A 21,188-nucleotide genomic window follows, 5' to 3' on the forward strand; every position below is an offset into this window, starting at 1 on the left:
AGTCATACAACGGACAAGGGTCTCATATCTAAAATATACCTGGAACTCAAAAAATTAAATCCCCCCAAAACAAATCTTCAAAGAAACAACTACCCAATAAATAAGTGGGTTAAAGACTTAGAGAGAAACTTCTTTGAAGAGGAAAAAAGGATGGCCAATAGACACATGAAGAAATGCTCAACCTCCCTAGCCATAAAAGAAATGCAAATCAAAACAACATTGAGATACCACCTCACCCCAGTTAGAATGGCTATAATCAAGAACTCTAATAACAACAGATGCTGGAGGGGATGTGGACAGAAGGGAACCCTACTACATTTTTGTTGGGAGTGTAAACTTGTTCTACCACTTTGGAAAGTAGTATAGAGGTTCCTCAAAAGACTCCACATAGAGCTTCCCTATGACCCAGCAATCCCACTTTTGGGCATTTACCCAAATGTTTACAAACAAGGCCACACTAAAGCTACCAGCACAGCTATGTTTATTGCAGCATTATTTACCATAGCTAAGATATGGAACCAACCCAGATGCCCCTCAATAGATGAATGGATCAAGAAAATGTGGTATATATACACAATGGAATTCTATGCCTCCATCAGAAAGAATGACATTGCCCCATTTGTTAGGAAATGGAAAGACTTGGAAAAATTAAGTGAAGTAAGCCAGGCCCAAAGAAACATAGGTCCCATGGTTTCCCTTATTTGCAATAACTAGTATATGTCTGAGTCAAGCAGAAAAGGTCAGATAAGTTGATGTTAGGGGAATGAACCCCAAGATAAGTATTCAAATGTTTTTTTTTCTTTCATGCAATTGTTTCTAACATATTATAAGATGATTTCTTTGTTGCTTTGTATGTCCCCCCACCCCCCACGGTATAACCCCTGCTTTCACTATATTTGATGTTGGTATAACTAGGGATACGGGTGGACCCATTGCAACAATGAGATGTACAAGTTGTCGAAAAACGAACTTTACAACTTTGGTGGGGGGGGATCGAGTGGGGGGAGGTGGGGGGAGTACGGGAAGGGATGGGAAGGGGAAACAAAGAGGAGGCAACAATGCTTGATAAGAAATGAACTCGTTATCTTGCCCATGTAATTGTAACTCCTCTGTACAGTATTCTCACAATAAAAAAAAAGGAAAGAATAGAAAAGAAACATGGAGACTGAAAAGTGCTTGCCAGGGAACTGTGTGTGCATCCACAGATACACAGATGCAATAATAAAACTGTACCAATGCCCCTTCCCCCCACCCAGCATGGCACCTTATCCACACAGAACTGTTCTCACCTGAGAGCACCTGTGTGTGTGTGTGTGTGTGTGTGTGTGTGTGCGCGCGCGCGCGCCATTAGGGTGACAGTGCTCTTGGTTGAAGGGCCTGCCTTTCCCCAGAGGCCTTCTTAGAAGAGACAAAGCTGGACAAAATCTAAGGATGTTGTGGATCAACCTAACAGGACTTCCATCTTGTGTCCCCTTTGCTTAAGGCAGCTGTGGGTCAGTATCCAGCTGTGTTTGGCAGCTTGATGCATTCTTAAAAGTTGATAGGGACCCGGAGGTAAATGATCCTTCTGATCAATGGTTGAAAGATCAATAATTACGAGGGATAGGTAAGGGAGGAAGAGGAGGAGGAGAAGAAAGAGGGGAGAGGAAGAGGAAATAGAGGAGAGGAGTATGTGAGAAAGAGAGGAAAAGATCTCAGACCAATTAGTTTTGTACAAAATACTTAATGTGACAACAGCGGAGCCCCAAAGGGCAGCGTGTAACAACAGAGCCTAATTAGAATGATTTCAGTGTAATCATTAACTCGCATCTAACACCGAGGAGAGGATTTCTATTTAAACTAAAACATGACCCGCATGGTGGAGAGGCCTTGTAAACTGTCTCTGGAATAAAATATGTGACAGCAAAGGTCAGATCCGCTCTCATTTGAATTTCAAGTAGGGCTCCGGTCCACGGTGGCCGGGCAGGCCCGGGCAGCTTGCAGAACCAGTCCCCTTCCCAGGCCTTCCTGCCCGCCAAAGCCGTTGGAGAAATCCTCTAGGACTAATTACCAGGATTGCAAAACAAGGATTTTTCATCTCTTGTCTTTGTTCATTTTCCCTTTCCTTCTCCCAACCAGGACAGGAAGCAAAGGTCTCTAATGATGTGTGGAGAAAGAGGTGATTTCCTTTGTTGTTGCTATGAGACTGAAGGTCACCGCCCAGTGGCCTGATCTAGACACCTGCTCGCTGGTCCCTGGGCCAGCCAGAGCCGGTCTGGCGGTCCTAGCACGTCCTCCTGCCAGCCAAACAGGGGAGGCCTTCCTAATAAACTCTCTTCTCAGCAAGAGTAATGCTAAGGCACTGCCTTCCGCTGGGCTTCGTAAAAGCAGCGATCAAATCAGCAAGATGCAACTTGATTTGCAGGTCTCCAGTGAAATTTAAGAAGGCGAACTGTAAAACGTTCAGGGAAAAGGAAGCATGAAAACATTTTTAAGGAAAGCATTTAAAAAGTCAGAGACAGACATAATAATAAAAAAAACCCTTGGCAGGCAAGGTTTTATTTATTCATTTTGAAACATTGCAAAGAGCTCTGTTAGTGGTATTTATCTGCCTCTTTTTCTTTCTTCTTTTCCTTTTTTCTTTTTTTTTAAAAAGGCAGCCCTGAAAGCAAGTGTGTTGAATTCATTTCCTTTTTCCTTCTGTGACTTTTAAAAGCACTATATATACATGAAGGTCCTTTTTTTTTCTTTCTTTGTACTTGTGGGGATTTATAAAGCTATCAGATTTAGAACATAAGCTGGACTTAGCTAAACCTTCTTTATTTCACCTCTTCTTCCCTGCTACTTTTTCCTTCCTCTTCCTCTCCAGTTTTCAATATAGGGCCTTTGTCTATCATGCATATTAGCTGGTCTCTCTTATAACAATTCATGTTTCTGGTTCATTTTTCAAGTCTTTGCCCTCTCTTTTTTGAATCAAGCAACCAACAAGGATGAAAAAAAAATAGTTGACAACAGTGACAGGAAGGAGGCTTGGCAGATCACCCCCATCTATAGTGGAGGTTGCTGGTTATTGCAGTTAGCATTGATGAAGGGACCTTAGTCAGGATACTTGTTAATGAACAAAGGCAGATTTTCTCCAAGCCTATTGCAGTAGGAGAGAGTGTTTGAGCTCACTTTTGAGCTCAGGTATCCAGGGATTTGCAGACAGGAAGGAGTCAGGAAGGGAAAAATCTCTAAGTGGTAATGCCCCGAATTTAGAAGAATTCTTGCTGAAAGAGTTCCATGGTAGAAGCTGATTAAGAATCCCACAATGAGGCTGGACATCAGTGGCTACCCGGGAGGCTGAGATCAGAGAACAGAGATTCAAAGTCAGCTTGGGCAGGAAGTCCATGAGACACTTACCTTCAATGAACTACCAAAAAGCCACAAGTGGAATCGTGGCTCAAATGGTAGGGTACCTTGGGTGGAAAAAAGCTAAATGACAGTGATCCAGGCCCTGATTTCACTCCCCAGTGAGCCTAACAAAAGTTGTCCAGTCACGATGTTCTCATGCTATTAGCTTTGAGGCAATTTGGATACAATTATATGTAACACTACTGATTTGCCTTTCAGATCCCCAAGTAAATTTCTAAACAGATCTCGTTAATTCCTGAAACAGATTGATGGCAATGCTAATAACTGGGGGAAAGTGATTTCAAAACATCTGTTCAACTCAAGACTTAACTTCCCGTGACTTTGTTTTCTAGCCTCCAGGCACTACAACAATCTCTGCCTTTGAAGTTGGAAAACAAAGCTCAAATTCTGACTTTGCAAACACCCCTAATCGTTGTTATAACTAACCTATCATTTGGAATGAGTTTGATAGGGTCTAAGTTGGAACATTCTTTTTCCTGTCTTATTTCCAACATCACCTTTAACTTACATCCTCTCTGTAGCCTCACTATACTGGGGCTATGTGGGACCATGCTGTTCACCATGAGCTCAGAGTTTTACCATTGTCAATCTTGTCAGAATTATTTTGGTAATTATAGCTTGTTTTTGGTCATTAAAAATGCATAGCACAGCTGTATTAAAACTTTGAAAGTTCACCTAAAACCAGAAGCGTTTTCAGCCCTATTTGATCTCTCCATTGCCCTAAATCAGGTCAGCCAAGAAACAGGGAATTGAGCATGTTTTCCTATATATTTTCTTTTTCCCCCCTTTTCCCCCCTTTTTTTCCCCTTTCTTTCTTCTCTCTTGTCCTCTGTCCTTCCCTCCCTCCCTCTCTTCCTTCTTTCTTCCTTTCTTTCCCTTCTCTTTCTTCTGGGTCCCCCAGAATTGTAGCAGGGAGAGCAAAATATGGAAGAAAAGAGGCCAAAGTCTATAGGTGGACAGTACAATTCGTGGCCTCTGTTTGGTTGTGATGAACAGCTCTAATGTCCTTCATGCTGTTTGTATGTGTCACCCCTGCCACGCACTCTGTCTGGATGCCACTCCTTATACCTGTGTTCAAATCTTGCCTATGGTAGAATGCCCATAAATTCTCAGTTTTGGAGCCTTCTTTCCCTGGCAGGAATTGTTCTTGGATCCCATTAAGAATAGTAAGACCAAGCCAGGTGGCGATGGCTCATGACTATCAACCTAGCTACTCAAGAAGCTGGGCTGTGAGGAGCACCGTTGGAAGCCAGCATGGGCAGGGAAGTCCTCTAGACTGTTATCGCTAATCAATAACCAAAAAGCTGGAAGTGGACTGGTGGCTCAAATGCAGAGTATTATCTTTTTGCAAAAAAGCTATCCTTGAGCAAAAAAGCTCAGGGACAGTGCCCAAGCCCTGAGTTCAAGCACCGGGACTGGTGTGTGTGAGTGCGCGTGCACACACACACACACACACACAAAAGAATAGTAAGACCAGATCTCTTTCTCAGCCTGTACTGGGCCCAAGGGGGACACGGATCATGACACCTGCTGGAAGGATACGCTGGAGCCCCGCTGCTGTGAGAGCAGCCTGGAGGCGGCAACTGCATGAAGAGGTGTTCAGTCCAGCTCTCTGACTGCTCCTACCCACGTGAGAATGCTAGGATGGGCTGAGCAATGCCTTTGGCTCAGGAAGCGTCCGCTGAGGCTGACAGGCAGTCCCTTGTTCTCTGGATGACGCTTCCACGTGCTGCCTTTCTCAGCAATCTCTACTCACACAGGCTGAGGGGCTGGTGGGGTCCGAACATCGACCTGGCCACCTCTCAGCAAGACTTAAAGCTATATGTTTAGCAGTGGCTGGGGGTGGAGGCCGGGGAGGGGGCAGCCATGCTTGTTGTGATTAGGTTTTACTGACTTCTTGAAAACATAAAGCAGGCATAAAATAACCTCGCTACATGGATAAGCCATTTCTAACGTGAGAGAACAGAAAGCTCCTTTGTTAGGGTGCCTGTGAGGAAATGAAAGGAGGTGCATTTAGAGACGAGTTATTCTCAGTCCTTTTCTCTGTTCCTCCTTTCTTCTTTTTTACTCTCTGTGTACTCCTTTTCCATTGTTCCTCCTGGGCCTCAGAGGATGATCAGCTGGGCAGGGAGCTGACAAAGCATTGGTGTCTCAATCCAGAATTTCTTCAAAGAGCAAAAAAAGGGGCTACCTGTTTCCAACAGAGGCCATAGAGCTTCGACGGGGGAATCGGGAATGACTAGGGCTTATTGGCTGTGAGGAAGAAGGAGACAAGACTTTGCTCAGCAGATACCTGCTGCTGAGAATCCTTCTCTGGTTCTCTGGGAACATCCTTGCCATTCCCATGCCTACAGAAATGAGTGTTGATGAAGGCCAGAAACTGTAGTACTTAGTCCTTCGGTGAGTTCCTAATTTGTAGCTTGTAGGGGTGGGGGTTGGGGTGGAAGTGAGGGGGGTCTTTAGGGAGTGGAGGCTGTGAATCGTGTTTCCCTGCCTGCCTGTACTGTTCTTCATGATGGATGGTAGTAGGGGGTAATATGTGCCATGATGGATCACAAAAGAGCATGAAAATTCATAAACATTAGGCTGTATTTCATCTCTCTCTCTCTCTCTCTCTCTCTCTCTCTCTCTCTCTCTCTCTCTCTCTCTCTCTCTCTTTCTCTCTCGCTCTCTCTCTCTTTCTCTGTCTCTGTAGTCTCATTAGCACTCTGGTGATTACATAGTGCTATGCCATTTTGACAATTTGTTTTCCATCTGTTCCATTCTTCCATGTACCAGTCAGAGGAAGACACAGCTACTTGTCCTTTAATGCATGACTTGCTGACCAATAGCCTTTCTTCCTTCCCTTGAATCCCCTCCTCTCCCTCTTCAGCGCAACTTGCCTGAAGAAGTGTTTACCTGAGTGTTGGCTGTGAAGCCTGTGCGTTCATCCTTTATTATTATCTTCATTTATTATCTTTGAATGTTATCATTTATTATCTTGATTATTATCTCCACACATTATCTCTATTATTATCATTATTATTATCACCACTTTGGGAGCTCAGATTTCCACTGTAGTGGAAGCAGCTTCCATAGAGTATTGCTATCCTCTGAACTTTCGAACATGCACAAGAAGATAAGAGGAGGGGGTGACCATTTTAGAGAGCTTGTTTTTCACCAAAAGAATAGATTAAATTGAGCAGAAAGGTTGGATTGGGAGGAATGGGTGAGAATAATGAAAGAGGTAATATCAACCAAGACGCATTGTACCTATAAGCTGATTTGTTCATGGTAACCCCTTTGAAAAACTACTTAAAGATAATAAAAACATAATTAAAACATTATTTCCTCAGTGGACTACAGAAAACATGCAAAGATTTTCCCCCCTGTCCAAGTTTAACAACATCAAATCCTCACTCATATTGTTCTAAGTATTGAAGTATCCTAGCCTGAGCATATTGCAGTGTCGCTTCCTCCTCTTCCTTCTTCTAGTTGAAGGGGCATCTTGATGTAGTAGAAAAAGCCACAACATCAAGAGATGTAAAATCTTCTCAAATCCCTGCGACCATGGGTGCAACAGCAGTTTGACAGGAAGGTTGCCACTTCACCTCAGAAAGGCTCTGTGTTTGTAGTTAATGGGAAAGACTGTCGCTGTCGAGAAGCTGTGGGGGCATAAGGTCCCCAGAGCTCTGGGATTCGTGGAGTTCTATATTCATGCTTATCCAGAGAACAATGATCTGACCTGGAAGAGCTTGTCAGTGTCCCTGCTCTTATGATTATCTTAAACCTCTCTCTTCCTCATCCTGGATGAGTTCGTCCAGAATGGCTATTTTGGTGGAACACCTCTTTGAATGTCTATAGGCTGAGCAAGCATAGGGCAGTGGATCTGGTTAATTGGGGGGACACTTGGCAGAACTGGCAGCGATGTTTGGATCCACCAAGGGGGAGCTCACTCAGAGGTGTGTATCGGGTAACATCTGAAAGCGGCAGCACTGGGGTGCTGGAAGCAGGGCCCTTTGCCTGTCAGTTGTCCAGTTTTTGTGTTGTCGGATTGAGAACTTTCAGCCTCTCCACATAAGGCAGGCCCATTTGCTCAGGCAGGTGACACAGGTGCTTTGAACCTGCTGGTATCTTAAGGGATTCTTGCTGGGCAGATCCTGTGGCTTTGTGTGACAGGCTAAGCCAAATTGCTTAAGCCAGCACTGTAGCCTCTTTTCCATTTTCTCAGCTCTCCTTGACTCCAGGCAGAGTTCTGTGTAAAACTCAAAGATGGGGAGAGCCCCCTGGGCTTCACTAGAAAACCAAGTTTTCTATCTCCTGCCAGGCCCATTCAGACTGAGGAGTGTGCTCATGGGCAGGGGCAGCTCACCAGAAACATTCCCGAGAGGTTGGCACCATGGAAGATGAAGCACAAAAAGAGCCAAACGTAGAACCACCAATCTACACTGCTCAATGGCTACTTGACTAGTTGGGTTCTGCAGGAAGATTTAAAGACAATTGTTTTCCATTTTAGAATTAATAATGAGTGCATTATGGTTTACTTGTGCAACCCCAGCCATATGAGAGGCTGAGATCAAGGGGTTTGAGGCCAGCCCAGACACAAAGTTAGCAAGAAGGCTGTATTTCAACAAGTCAGTTGGGCACGATGACACATGGTGGTGGTCATAATCCAGTGGGACCAAAGGTAGAAGGATCATAATCTACGTTGGCCCAGGCAAAAGTGTAAGAGACCCTATCTGAAAATTAAAGTAATAAAAGGGCTAGAGGTATGGCTTAGGTGGCAGAGTGCCTGTCTAGAAAGGCCCTGAATTCAAATTCCAGTACTGCCCAAAGGAAATAAAAATGAATAAAGCCTAAATAACGTGCATGGTAATCAGTCTGTGCCGATGAGTTGTGAATGTATGATAATGTGAGTTGCAGAAATTCTCTGAGGCAAGTTTGGTTATTCCCACTTGGTAAGGAAGGAAATCAAGAGTCAATCACTCAGCCTCTGAGGAAGACAGAGCAATGACCTTCAAAGATTTCTGTGACCTCTTATCTAGAAAAAGTAGCTATGCTAGGTTATATGGCAAAGGAGCTTACAGATAGCATGAGGGTTACTAATCATTTGGCCTACAGAAGAGAAGATATTTTGGATCATTGGGCTGGGCTAGATATAATCCCAAGGGTCCTTAAAAGCAGGAGTAGGAGGAGAGGCAGAGCCAAATCATGTGATGTGATTTGTCACATCAACAGTTGTCACCCAACTGGCCCTTGCGGGCTTTGTTGAGGAAAGGAGTCCATGAGATAGGGAATGTGGGTAGTTTTAAGAAGTGGGAAGGGTTGGGAAGGTGGCTCAGTGGTCGAGCGCTTGCCTTGAGCTGAGGAGCTGAGGGACAGCGCCCAGGCTCAGAGTTTAGGCCCCATGACCGGCAAAACAAAAAAAGAAGTGGGAAAAGGCTGGGGAAAGGTGGCTTACACCTGTGATCCTGGCTACTCAGGAGTCTGAGCTCAGGTTATAGTTTGAAGCCACGCTGGGGCAGGAGACTCTTAGCTCCCATTAAGCATAAAAAAAGACTCACATGGAGTTGTAGTGCAAATGGCAGGGTGCTAGTCTTGAGCAGAAAAGCTCAGGGACAGTGCTTAGGTCTTGAGTTCAAACCCCAGGAAAGGCACACAAAAAAGAGAAAATACAGGACAGGTTGTTTCTAGAGCCTCCAGGACACAAAGCTCATGACACCTTGATTTTAGCCCGTAAGAACTGCATCCCATCCCACTGCTGATCTATACAGCTGTAAGATACTATGTTTGTACTGTTTTGAAGCACTAAATATGTGCTAATTTGTCAGAGCAATAAGAAGCCATATAACCCCTAAAGGACGGAGGACTAAAACCAGAATCTAAAGTCTAGCCCCTCTTCACTATACAAAATAATCCCCCAAATTACTTGATATATAAAATACATGCAGGAAAGCCTACTCAGCCTCCTTGGATGTATTTTTCCCTATCTCCTTCCCTGCTTTTATCTTATACTCAGATCATGTGCTTCCTGTCTCCCTCCTAGCCTTTCCCTAAATTAACAGATTCTTGCCGTAAAAGAAATTGATTCTCCACTCTAAAGTAGGTCATTATAACAGAGGTTTTAAATCATTCGGTCCTCCCATTCGTGAAATATAGACTTCACTTTAATCTTCTGTGCATTACTAAAGGTAAAAAAAGACCTATAATTTGTGAAAAATGGGATTTCCCTCCACCATCAGTCATCTGGACAGATAAAGAAGGTTTGTGCTGCTTTTCCCTCCTCTGATTCATACCTGGAAGCCAGCAGGACCAGGTTCATTCACTTAGACGGCACATCCACATTCTGCTTACAATACCAGGGCCATATTTAGAAACGTAATGAAGCATTGGGTACCAGAGGCCAAATTGAAAGAACTCACTGATTTCCCCATGACTGTCTCCAATTTTCTTTCTGAAAGCTCTTCATTTTAAAGCAAATCTACTCATCTCTTAAAACTCCTCAGTTTAGCCTGAAAAGTCCAAGCTAAACGTGTTTTGTTGGTTAAGTTGTCAGAATAGTCAGAATTTGGGTTCTGTTCCCCTTTCTGCTTCTGGAGACATGAAGGAGATTCCCAGATTCCTCAGAAGATCATCTAAACAAGCAAGGGGGCATTTCTAACCCAGGATTCGTGTTTGGTGGGGTAGTTGTGGAGGGAACACTACCATAGTATTGAATTCTAAGATCTCAGAGTCTGGTGGTTACAGATAAGGGTCTTTTGCAATGATCATACTACCATGTAACATTTCTTTTCTTTTCTCCATCATCATTCCTAACAGGAGAAGACAGACTCTCTTCATACACAGGACCCCTGCCTTGTTAGCTTCTGCGAACTCATTTCTAACGCAAGGTGACCGACAACTTCTTACACACGTTGGAATAAGGTGAGTCTGTGTTCAAATCTGGATTCTGTTCCATGCCTACAGTGTGCTGCTGCTCTGGTTACTTAGTCTCTTTGATCCATATCTGGTTCATTTGTAAATTGACCTGTAGTGCTGTGAAAATTCTGTGAGATGAGAGATTTTAAAGGACCTAGCAAAACCTTCACATTGCCTATAGTAGGCACAGGATTTAAAAAAAGTGGTGATTACAAATGTGGAGTCATGTGGCCCAGGTTTGCATCCCAGTTTCCCAACTAGAAGACTTAGTCTCTCTCCACCGCAGTTTCTGTATCTGTAAATGGGTACAACAATACCACTTACCGCAGAAGGCTGTTGTTGTATGGTGTGAGTTAACTTGATGTTTCTAGATAAAGGAATAGCAAGTGGTAATAAATTACAACATAATTATAATTTATTAGTTCAGTCAGAATTCTGACCCAGATAATATTTTGTAACAATATTTTATAAACTTTCTCTTTGATATCTACCATACTTTATTTTATTTGCTCTTTTTTTAACATTTATTTTATCTTTTTTTTGATTTTACATAATACATGGAATGGACAAGTTCATCGGTCCTAAGGGTTATTCCAAAATTCTTTCATGTTTTAAAAAAATGTTGCGACTTATATGTGCAAAGACCCACAGCTGATTCTTTATCCTCATCTCTGCTTAGGGTCCACAGGGAAGGAACTGTAATTTTAAAACAATCATGTTCTACAGCTAATGGAAGTGAGCCTTCTTGTGGCAGAAAAAGTAATTTCCCCTCCCTGGATTAAACCCAATGTTTGTTACACATAGGACTGCTCTGGGTTTTGCACTTAAAACAACAACAACATCTTTGTGTGAGAAATCATCTATACCTATGCTTAACTTTCTAAGTATGAGCATTGCAATATGGTATGGCAGAAATTACAGCCAGCTCTTCATTTCACCACAAACAAAAATTTTGCATGACTTAAAACCACACTTGTGTTGGAAACAAGAAATGTCAGATAGAATTGTAGCCGTAGATGGCATCCTCCTTATGTCCTCTAGGAAGTTCTGTTTTCTTTCTCATAACTCTGATCAGCCCCCTTTCATTAGAGACCCTGTTTATGTTGGTAAAATAAAGCCCTCCTTCCAGGTTTCTCCTTACCTCCTTGTAAGGACTGAAATGAAGGCACCGTCTCCTTTTCCTGTCAATTCCCTTTTTCTCCTTAATATCACGGCATGTTTGAAGGTTTAAAACAAAGCTAAGTTTGAGTTATCCAATCACCCCAAAGCATCTGAAAAATGTCTGAGCAGGTGAAAAACACCCCCTTTTACACACTCTGCTAACTCTGAAACGTCCAGATGAAAGCTGAGCTGAGAGCAAGCATGAAGAACGATCGAACAAGAAGTCACTGTTTTCAGCAAGTCACAAGGACCTGAAAATCAGTATTCTCTTGACCGACACAAGAGTGCAGAGTTTTCCAAGTGCCTTCCACTTGCCTCAGGGTTCTACCTCTGTCAGCTCTGGGATGGGGAGCTGGGGAGGGGAAGTCATTCATAAAAACAGAGAGACACTTGAATGGGAACCAGCTGTCCAATTAGACTAATGAGTCGGATGACTCCAGTTGTCATGGATTCCCTGGGAGCCAGGGTCGTGACAATGTGGGCGCTGTACTTGAACTGTGGTATGATGTGGTGCCGGAGTTCATGGGCTCTGAACCCAGGAGGGCTTTGGAGTGAGAAGGGACTCGGAGGTCGCCGGCCCACCTTCATTTGACACATAGGGTGAGCAGAGTATCTCCGCGATGTTAAAACCACGCTGTCGTGTTCACTGTTCACACCGATGGCTTGCAGTTGGCAGCGTCTTCAGGCTTGCTCTCTCTTCCTCTTTCCTCTTTGTTTTACTTCTCACAGGGGTGAACTGGAACCCAGGTTTAGTCTCCCCATCTTCAGGGAGTAAGAGACAGTTCTGGGCACTGAAATGCCCACAGAGCTTAAAAAAAAAAAAAAAGGATCACCTCTTTCGAGGTTGCTATCTTTCTAGGAGCCTTGGAGTATGAGGCGATTTGTTCCCTAGAAGCCTCTAGGAATGGCTTTCCCACTTGGGAGAGACCAGACAGAGTTACTATGGTCATTTCTCTTCTGTTTTTTTTTAAAATCATTTTCTTGGTTAGCTTTATTTTTTTTAATGTCCTTAGTTGTACAAAGGAGTTGCCATTTGAGAAAGCAATTTATGAATACAGTGCATCTTGATCAATGTCATCCTCTTCAAACATTTTACCCATTCCTCCCAACCCACCCAATTCCCTTCTGTTTAATGGAAATCAGAATGTGTGTGTGTGTGTGTGTGTGTGTGTGTGTGTGTGTGTGTGAGTGAGTGACATGCAGAGAGAGAGAGAGAGAGAGAGAGAGAGAGAGAGATGCTGTCTCTAGAAGGCTGTGTGGTCTCATGTGTGTGCCTGTAGGGGAACAGATGTTGGGTCCTCTCTCTCCCCCCAGACTGAAGCTATGTGGGGAGTTCTAAGTTTTGACTCAGAGGAACATGGGCCCAGCTGTGACACAGGATGCTGTGTCACAGCTGGGCCACCATGATCTCTGGATTGCCCAGTCTGGTTCTCCACACTGCAGTCTGAGGCCCAGCTCCAGGCCTTATCATTTCTAAACCTAAGCCTTTTTATTTGTGCCCCAATGGCCTTTCCCCCCACCTCTCAGCATCGTATGAGTGAACGTGTTCTGTAAAAGTGGCGGTCCTTAGCGTGCTCTGAATTCCTGATTCTCAACCCGAATTTCCATGGAATAATGTGCAAACTTCTTCAGTTCAAGTGCAAAAAACGAACTTGTTTCCCATGGCTACTATTTAGAGTCAAAGAGATTTAATTTTGCGTTCTCTACTCTGCAACTTCTTTTCCAGTACCTGGGAAGACAAGCTCCTGAACCTTTGTTTTCTGAGATTGGTAAGATGGGGACGATTGATGTTTTGTGGAATAACTCTGAGGAGTCGGTGATAGAGGAACGTGAAATCTCTTCTCTAGTTTCTGATCCTGTAGCTCAAGGCATTGTATGATGGACTGGGCAAATAGTAGGAAGTATGTGTGTAAGAGCTGAGAAACTAAGAAAATGGGTAGCGGTGAGGGCCAAAATAAACTACAACATGTTTTGCTCCAGAGTCAGGTAGTAGGGCAGAAGGATTTAAGATGTAGGGAAACAGAGACCAAGTTGGAACTTACAGTAAGTAACGTAGTCAAGAAAAGAAAGTAGCCATACAAAGAAAGGTACAAAATGACCTTTTCTTCTTTAATTTCTCCTCAGAAGGCAGCAACTTACTTTTCAGAGTGGACACTCCATAACTATTGTTGACTGACAGATCACAGAATGTTATAGAAGGTTTACAGGGCAGGGAATATAATATTAATATCCATGCAATGTTTTTACGTTTTAATTTTGGTAGTGGAAGCCTGAAGCCTGGGGCAAAAGCTACGATTTTCATTTGCTTCACCTGAAGTTATATTGGCAGGGGCCCTCGGGGTAAAGACAGAAAGGATTAGGTTTGGGAATGGGAAAGGGTATGAAGGAGTTGTAATAAAATATATAAGTGCAAGAGCCGGAGGAATAAACACAGATGGATTTCAGTCAGAGAAGAGAAGGTTCTGGCATAAAGACATTTTGAGGGGGGGGGAATACACCCATAGGGTAGGCTTTGCTGAATGGAAGAGGGGAGGTGAAAAAAGTAATGAAAAACTTTTAATATCACGGAGTTCCCTGAGAGGTGTGTGGATATTGTTGTTGTACGTTGATTGAGGGCCTACCATACGCAGGGCTGGTATCTGCTTGGGATACTAATGTATGAACATCTATTTGGGGGGAAAAGATGAAAGTCACATGGAGAGAGGGTGTTACTGTGCTGTGTGGATGTGTACCGGAAATGAATAAATAAATGGCTGTGCAATTGGTAAGGTCTTAATAATAAAAATGATTTGCAAATCAACTGGAGTCTGGTGTTTACACAATCACAATCACGACTTCATCGGAAGCAGACAAGAGATTAGCGTTCTCAGGAAGTGAATTTTTATTTTATTTTTTTGTGAAGTGAGTGTAGACTGATTTGCAGTATGAGCATGGCCACGTCTGTGTCTCTCATTTATCAGAAACTTGGCTAGAAGAGTCCCGGTGTTTAGTTGTACGTTTAGTCTTTCAAAATGACTACATTTGAAGATCCTTGGCTATCCTTTGAGCTCTACCAGTGTTCCCAATCTCTGACAGAGGCTTGGTGGTTTTGCTTGTTGTAGTAGGAGTGGAGCTCAAGGCTTCACATGTGCCAGTTAAAAATAATTTTCATTTTTAATTAAATTTATTTTTTATTACCCTTCAACAGCTTTTCAAAGGGGTTTCAACGCAACATGTGGATTTATTAGTATCATCCATCTCGAGTTACGTGGTTCCCTTTTCGCAGATGTGCATTGAGGGTTGTGATTGTATTGACCGGCCATGTCCCTCTCTGAGTGTTTACCCTGCTTCCCTTAATCCTCTCTGTGCAGACAAGGCATAGTTCAGCTTCCTGGCATTCATTTTGTTAAACTTTTGATAGATTTTTTTTTAAAGGGCTTAGTTCTTTTTCTCCCATACATATTTTTATTGTAAAGATACTGTACAGAGGGGTTACAGTTACACGAGTAAGGTAATGAGTCCATTTCCTATCAAGCATTGTTACCTCCTCCTTTGTTTTTCCCCTACCATCCCTTCCCTCCCCACCTCCCTAACTACTCCCCCCCCACTGAAATTGTAAAGTTCCTTTTCAATAAGTGTCTTATACATCTCACTGTTACAGTGGGTCAACCTGTATTCTTATTTAAGCATTTTGCCATATCCCTTCCCCTCCCCAAATTATAGAAATGTATATACAAGATGCAGGACACTGGAATCAGATACAGTGGCAACGGGTTACACCGTGGGGAAGAACATACAAAAGAAACAAAAGAATCACATAGTGCATTTTAAGTACATTAAAAACAAGAGCAAGAAAAAAAAAAGCCACTGTGTCCCTGTCTTGGGGTTCATTTCACTTAACATCATCTTATATGGTCATATGTACAGAGCTTTTGACCTGTTTTGCTTGTCTTAGACATGAACTAGTTATTGCAAATAAGGGAAACCATGGGACCTATGTTTCTTTGGGCCTGGCTTACTTCACTTAATATAATTTTTTTCCAAGTCTTTCCATTTCCTAACAAATGGGGTGATATTATTTTTTCTGATGGAGGCATAGAATTCCAGTGTGTGTGTGTGTGTGTGTGTGTGTGTGTGTGTGTGTGTGTGTGTGTGTGTGTGTGTGTGTGTGTGTGTGTGTGTGTGTGTGTGTGTGTGTGTGTGTGTGTGTGTGTGTGTGTGTGTGTGTGTGTGTGTGTGTGTGTGTGTGTGTGTGTGTGTGTGTGTGTGTGTGTGTGTGTGTGTGTGTGTGTGTGACATATTCTTGATCCATTCATCTACTGAGGGGCATCCGGGTTGGTTGGTTCCATATCTTAGCTATGGTGAATAATACTGTGATAAACATGGTTATGCTGGTAGCTTTAGTATGGTCTTGTTTGCGATCATTTGGGTAAATGCCCGAAAGAGGGATTGCTGGGTCATAGGGGAGCTCTATATGAAGTCTTTTGAGGAACCTCCATACTGCTTTCCAAAGTGGTTGAACAAGTTTACACTTCCACCAAAAATGCAATAGTGTTCCCTAAAGGGATAAAATCTTCTCCTTCCTTCCTTCCCTCTTTTCTTCTTCTTCTTCTTCTTCTTCTTCTTCTTCTTCTTCTTCTTCTTCTTCTTCTTCTTCTTCTTCTTCTTCTTCTTCTTCTTCTTCTTCTTCTTCTTCTTCTTCTTCCTCTTCTTCCTCTTCTTCCTCTTCTTCCTCTTCTTCCTCTTCTTCCTCTTCTTCCTCTTCTTCCTCTTCTTCCTCTTCCTCTTCTTCCTCTTCTTCCTCTTCCTCTTCTTCCTCTTCTTCCTCTTCTTCCTCTTCTTCCTCCTCCTCCTCCTCCTCCTCCTCCTCCTCCTCCTCCTCCTCCTCCTCCTCCTCCTCCTCCTCCTCCTCCTTTGTGAAAATACCATACAGAGGGGTTACAATTACATGAGCAAGGTAATGAGTACATTTCTTATCAAGCATTGTTGCCTCCTCCTTTGTTTCCCCTTCCTATCCCTTCCCATCTCCCTCCCATCTCTTACCCCGGGTCAAAGTTGTAAAGTTCGTTTTTCGACATAACATCTTGTATATCTCATTGTTACAATGGGTCCACCTGTATCCCTATTTAAACAATTTTTTCCTTCCCCTCCACAAATTATACCAACATCAAATACAGTGAAAACAGGGGAGGGTCATACAAAGCAACAAAGAAATCATCTTATAAAAAATTATATTAAGTGAAGTAAGCCAGGCCCAAAGAAACATAGGTCCCATGGTTTCCCTTATTTGTAATAATTAGTATATGTCTGAGTCAAGCAGAAATGGTCAGATAACTTGATGTTAGGGAAATGAACCCCAAGATAAGGACTCAAATGGTTTTTCTTTCTTGCGATTGTTTCTAGGGCTAAATTCTTATAAATACCTCAGGCAAGAAACGTCCTTTTCCCTTCCTTCCCCTTCTTCCCTTCCTTCTCCTTTCACTTCTCCTCTCCTCCCTTCCTTTCCCCTCCCCTTTTATTTCCTTCTTCTTTTTCAGTATTAATTGAGTTGCAGAGGTACTGTAATGAAAACAGACCTACCACTTCTGCCCTCTGGGCTGAATGCTGGTGGACTATAGCCACAAAGCTAAGATGCACTAGCAGAAAGCAAGGATCTGAGAAGAAGCATTGGCTGCAGGGGTAGCTCTGGAGCTATCAGGAAGGCCTCTGTTTTCTGTACCTCTCGCTCACCAGGACTCCTTTCTCTCAGTTAGTCATTGAACTGGTAGTCTGAATGTTTAATCATTTATTTTAAAATGTTTTGGATTCTGTATGAAACTTCCACAGCGATAAGTTGACTTGATGCCTTTCTAGATCATTGATAGTAACTCAGTTTTTGGAATGGTCAAAGAAAACCTATTTTCTTGAACGGTGTGCTTGCTTGGTGGTGTTCTCTGCAGCTGTGCATCCGTCAGGCGAGGCTGGGCTTCGCTGTGGAAACAAACCATCCCATTATTGATGTTACTCAGTTCCCGTTGCATTTGTATCAGTTGGTAGTTTTGCTGTATTTTCAGGGCAGGAGGCAGCAAATGTCACCTGGAGCAGAGGAGCTACGGCATGTGTGTGGTTGATGCTAAATAATTTTCTGTTTTTTGTTTTGTTTTTTCAATTCAAAGGCTGCTCTGGATATTGATTTTTTTTATCTCACTATTACTTTACATTTGCAGGAATGCTACCCATTTCATACCCACTAGGGCTTTTATCTTTGTTCTCTCTGCTCAGAAAGTTCTCTGTCTGGTCAGCTGTATGGCACCCTCCCTACGACGGCAAGGTCATTTCTGGCACTTTCCCGGGTAGGTCCTCATTTCTACATTCCATCCAATATTTTACAACACATATACAAAACTTTCCACAATAACTTCTGCTGCATTTCCCACTCCTTGGCCTTGTGTGGAGCCCTGATTGCTGACGTATACTATGGCTTCATTTATAGATATTCTTCAATGTATGATGGGATCATATTCCAAGAAGCCTCTTGTAACTTGAGATACCATTAACTTGAGAAAGCACTTAAGACCTTTAACCCGTTGAAGATGTTGGTTTAGCTTAGTGCACCTTACACATGCTCAGAACATTGACATTAGCCTACCAACAGGCATCATGAGAAAATACCGTACTACAGATCTATACCTATTCTCTATAGCTCCCCATTTAGAGTACATGCTGAATGATGTTATAGGACTCTCTGACATGTTCTTGAGATGCAGTGGACTGACAGGTGGTAGACAAAGGGCCTCTTTCTGTTAGATTCTCATTTACTTGAGCAGGGAGAGGTTTATTTCATCGAAGTAGCTTGTCTTAGACAAGAAGTCTTAGATCATTGTGTAGTCTGTGGCTGGGATACTGACACCAGCTTAGATATGGGTTCTGAGCCCTCCATTTCACTCAGTCTCTGCAGATAGATTTGATTTGCCACTCTTCTTTCCACCCTCCCCCACTCTTTGTGTCAGTTCTAGAGTTGTCTAGATTGAGATGTTTTCTAAATTGTACTTTCCCGAGGGGTCGTCTTGTTCAAATTGAACAATGGTAAAGTGACAAAAAAGAGATGAGTACCAGTACTTGCTGGAGAACCCCGGATGATTAATCTTGGGGTAACATGGGGCAGAGCTCAGAGCAGGAGTAAATATGCTGAGCCCACGAGAAATGCCCGGACACTCTGCCCTGCTTGGAGGGCTGGCAGCTGACTCTGTGGTGGCCATGATTGACCACCATACCCAGTTTGACGTTCTGAGGAGCTCTATGTGCACCATGAGAGCCGAGCAAAGAACAGGATGCAGCAGGCTGTACCGTAGCAAAGTACTCAAGACAATCAACTTACCAAAAATGCGGTTTAATTTTGTTTCCTATTTTGGGAAGGTTCGGTGTGGTCGCTGGTTCTGTCGCTTTGTGTTCTGTGGTGAGGCCGTGATTGTGGTAGGAATGTGTGGTGAAATGACTCACCTCGAGGAAGGGACTGGGGCCCCAGTAACCCCTCGAAAGTGCAATACCCCAGTGGCTGGAAGACTTCACATTAGTTCACATCTGAAAGACTGCACCACAGGTAGGGTGCCCAGCCTAACACATGGGCTTTTGGGGGTATTGTTACCCAAGCGATAGCAATGCATTATCTTCCTAGGCTGTAACAAACTACATATTGGATAGCATAAAACATCAGAAATCAGCCAGGCATTGCGTGGCGCATGCCTATAAGTTTAGCTGCTCAGGAGGAGGCTGAGATCTGTGGACTGTGGTTTGAAGCCAGCCTGGGCAGGAAAGTCCAGAAATGGAGCTGTGGCTCACATGGGAGAGTGCTAGCTAGCCTTGAGCACAAAAGGTGAGGGAGAGTACCCAGGCCCTGGGTTCCACGTCCAGGGGTCAGCACACCTGTGCAAGTACACACCCCGTCAGAAATCTCTCCTTTAACAGAACGTTGTCAAAGTCTAATGACTCCAGGCAACACCAAAGTCTTGATTAGGATTTGTATTTTGTTGTTGCTGTTGTTGTTGGTCCTGGGGCTTGAATGCTGGGCCTTGTGCGCTTCCTCCAAGCTCTCAAGGACTTTTCTACCTGGGCTGGATTTGAACCATGATCCTCAGAGCTCAGCCTCCTGAGTAGCTAGGATGACAGGCGTGAGCCATCGGCGCCAAGCTTAGGATTTATATTTTAGCAGGCGTTAGCTGGTAAGGTATGAGAATAAGATGGGGAACCGGGAGGGCCGTGCTGGCTGTGGAAGTACAGTTGGGTAGAGGCTGGGGAGGGAAGGGGCTTAGAAGGCAGAGTGGACACTGTGTGCTTGTAAGTGTCCCGATACTCAACATGTCTGACGTGTCATGCGCTGCTAAGTTTTGATCCAAGACCCCTTTAAAGAAAGGAAAGAAGAGCTCTTAGTAGCCGAGCATGGTCGTGTACTCTTCATTATTATGGGAACACTTGCCTTACTGTGAGGATGTCCCTCATCTTTCACTCCCATGAACTTAAACAAGAGCACAGTTCACCACCTGGGGCTGGAGAGGGGCCTCATCGGACCCCCTCAACCCTGCCCAGTGTGTGAAGTCTTCTTGGATAGACTTCTGCTAGATTCCTTTGTTTGTTTGTTTTCAAGACCAGGTCTTTCTAGGTAGCCCAGGCTGGCCTTACATTGAGACCCTTCAGCTTCCTGAATTCTGGGATGATAGGTCTGCTCCACCATGACCAGTCCTTGCTGTTGGTTCTTTCTACCACATGGTCTCCCTGCGGTGGTGGAGGTTTCTGCCGTCCCTGGCGATGGTTTTTGTAGCCTGGAGATGGTTTCATGCTTCATCGCTGGCCTAACAGCTACGGTGATAAAGGTTGTTGGCATCTGTGTTAGGGGATTAGATTTTTATTCAATGTGAGGGGGAAAGTGCTGTGGGTTAGGTCAGCATGTGTGGTTTATAGCAAGGGCATAGCTAGCGATAAAGAGAGGGCTGTAGAAGGAATGAGTACCAGCCATGGTAGAAACTGCCCATAAATTACCGACAGGGGTAGGTTGGAAGGTGAATTACTCACCAGGATCACACAGGCAGAGTTCTATAGCTGGCTTCAAGCTCCTGTAGTCCTGGAGAGCTGGCACCCTCCCGCGTGCAGGAAGAGATAAGACATGATTGATGCGGGAACAAGGAGGGGCTTCATCAGCAGTACAAAGCTAATGGAGGCAGGAACGTTGACTCCTGCCCCTTGGCTGATATGTTAGTGGCCACCAAAACACAACCTGTGCATGTTAAATATATCTCCGTCTCTGTTGGTGCTATAACCTGAGGAACATAGCATGTGCAGGGGCTCAACCTGTTTTCACTGGGACAGACATGTCCATGGTTTTAGCTCCAGAAAGCCAGTGCACATACACCTGTTCTCTTCCTTACTATTAGTATTTTTCTAGTGAATGATTATCTTTACTTATTTATTTATGCTGCTATTACTATAACAGAATACCTGCAGTGGTAAACTTATAAAGAAAAGGGTTTAATTTCTAGCTCATGGTTTTGAGGTGGAAAAATCTAGGTGCAGTTCAATATCCAAGGAGGGTCTCAGACTGTGTCCTAAAATGGTAGATGGATTTATTGCATGTAGGAAAATGGGGGAGAACGGTGGACCAGTGCAGAAGACCTGCTCTCGTCTCGAGAGACCTATTCCACTTTGGAGAGACTGGCATTAATCCCCTTAAAGTGAAACCCCCTGCCTGAATTACCTTCTACCATGAGAGCAGCTGTCCCCGAAGCAAA

This window comes from Dipodomys merriami, unplaced genomic scaffold (assembly GCF_024711535.1).
Source record: "Dipodomys merriami isolate MVZ:Mamm:240054 unplaced genomic scaffold, mDipMer1.0.p SCAF_26, whole genome shotgun sequence".
Taxonomy (NCBI): domain Eukaryota; kingdom Metazoa; phylum Chordata; class Mammalia; order Rodentia; family Heteromyidae; genus Dipodomys; species Dipodomys merriami.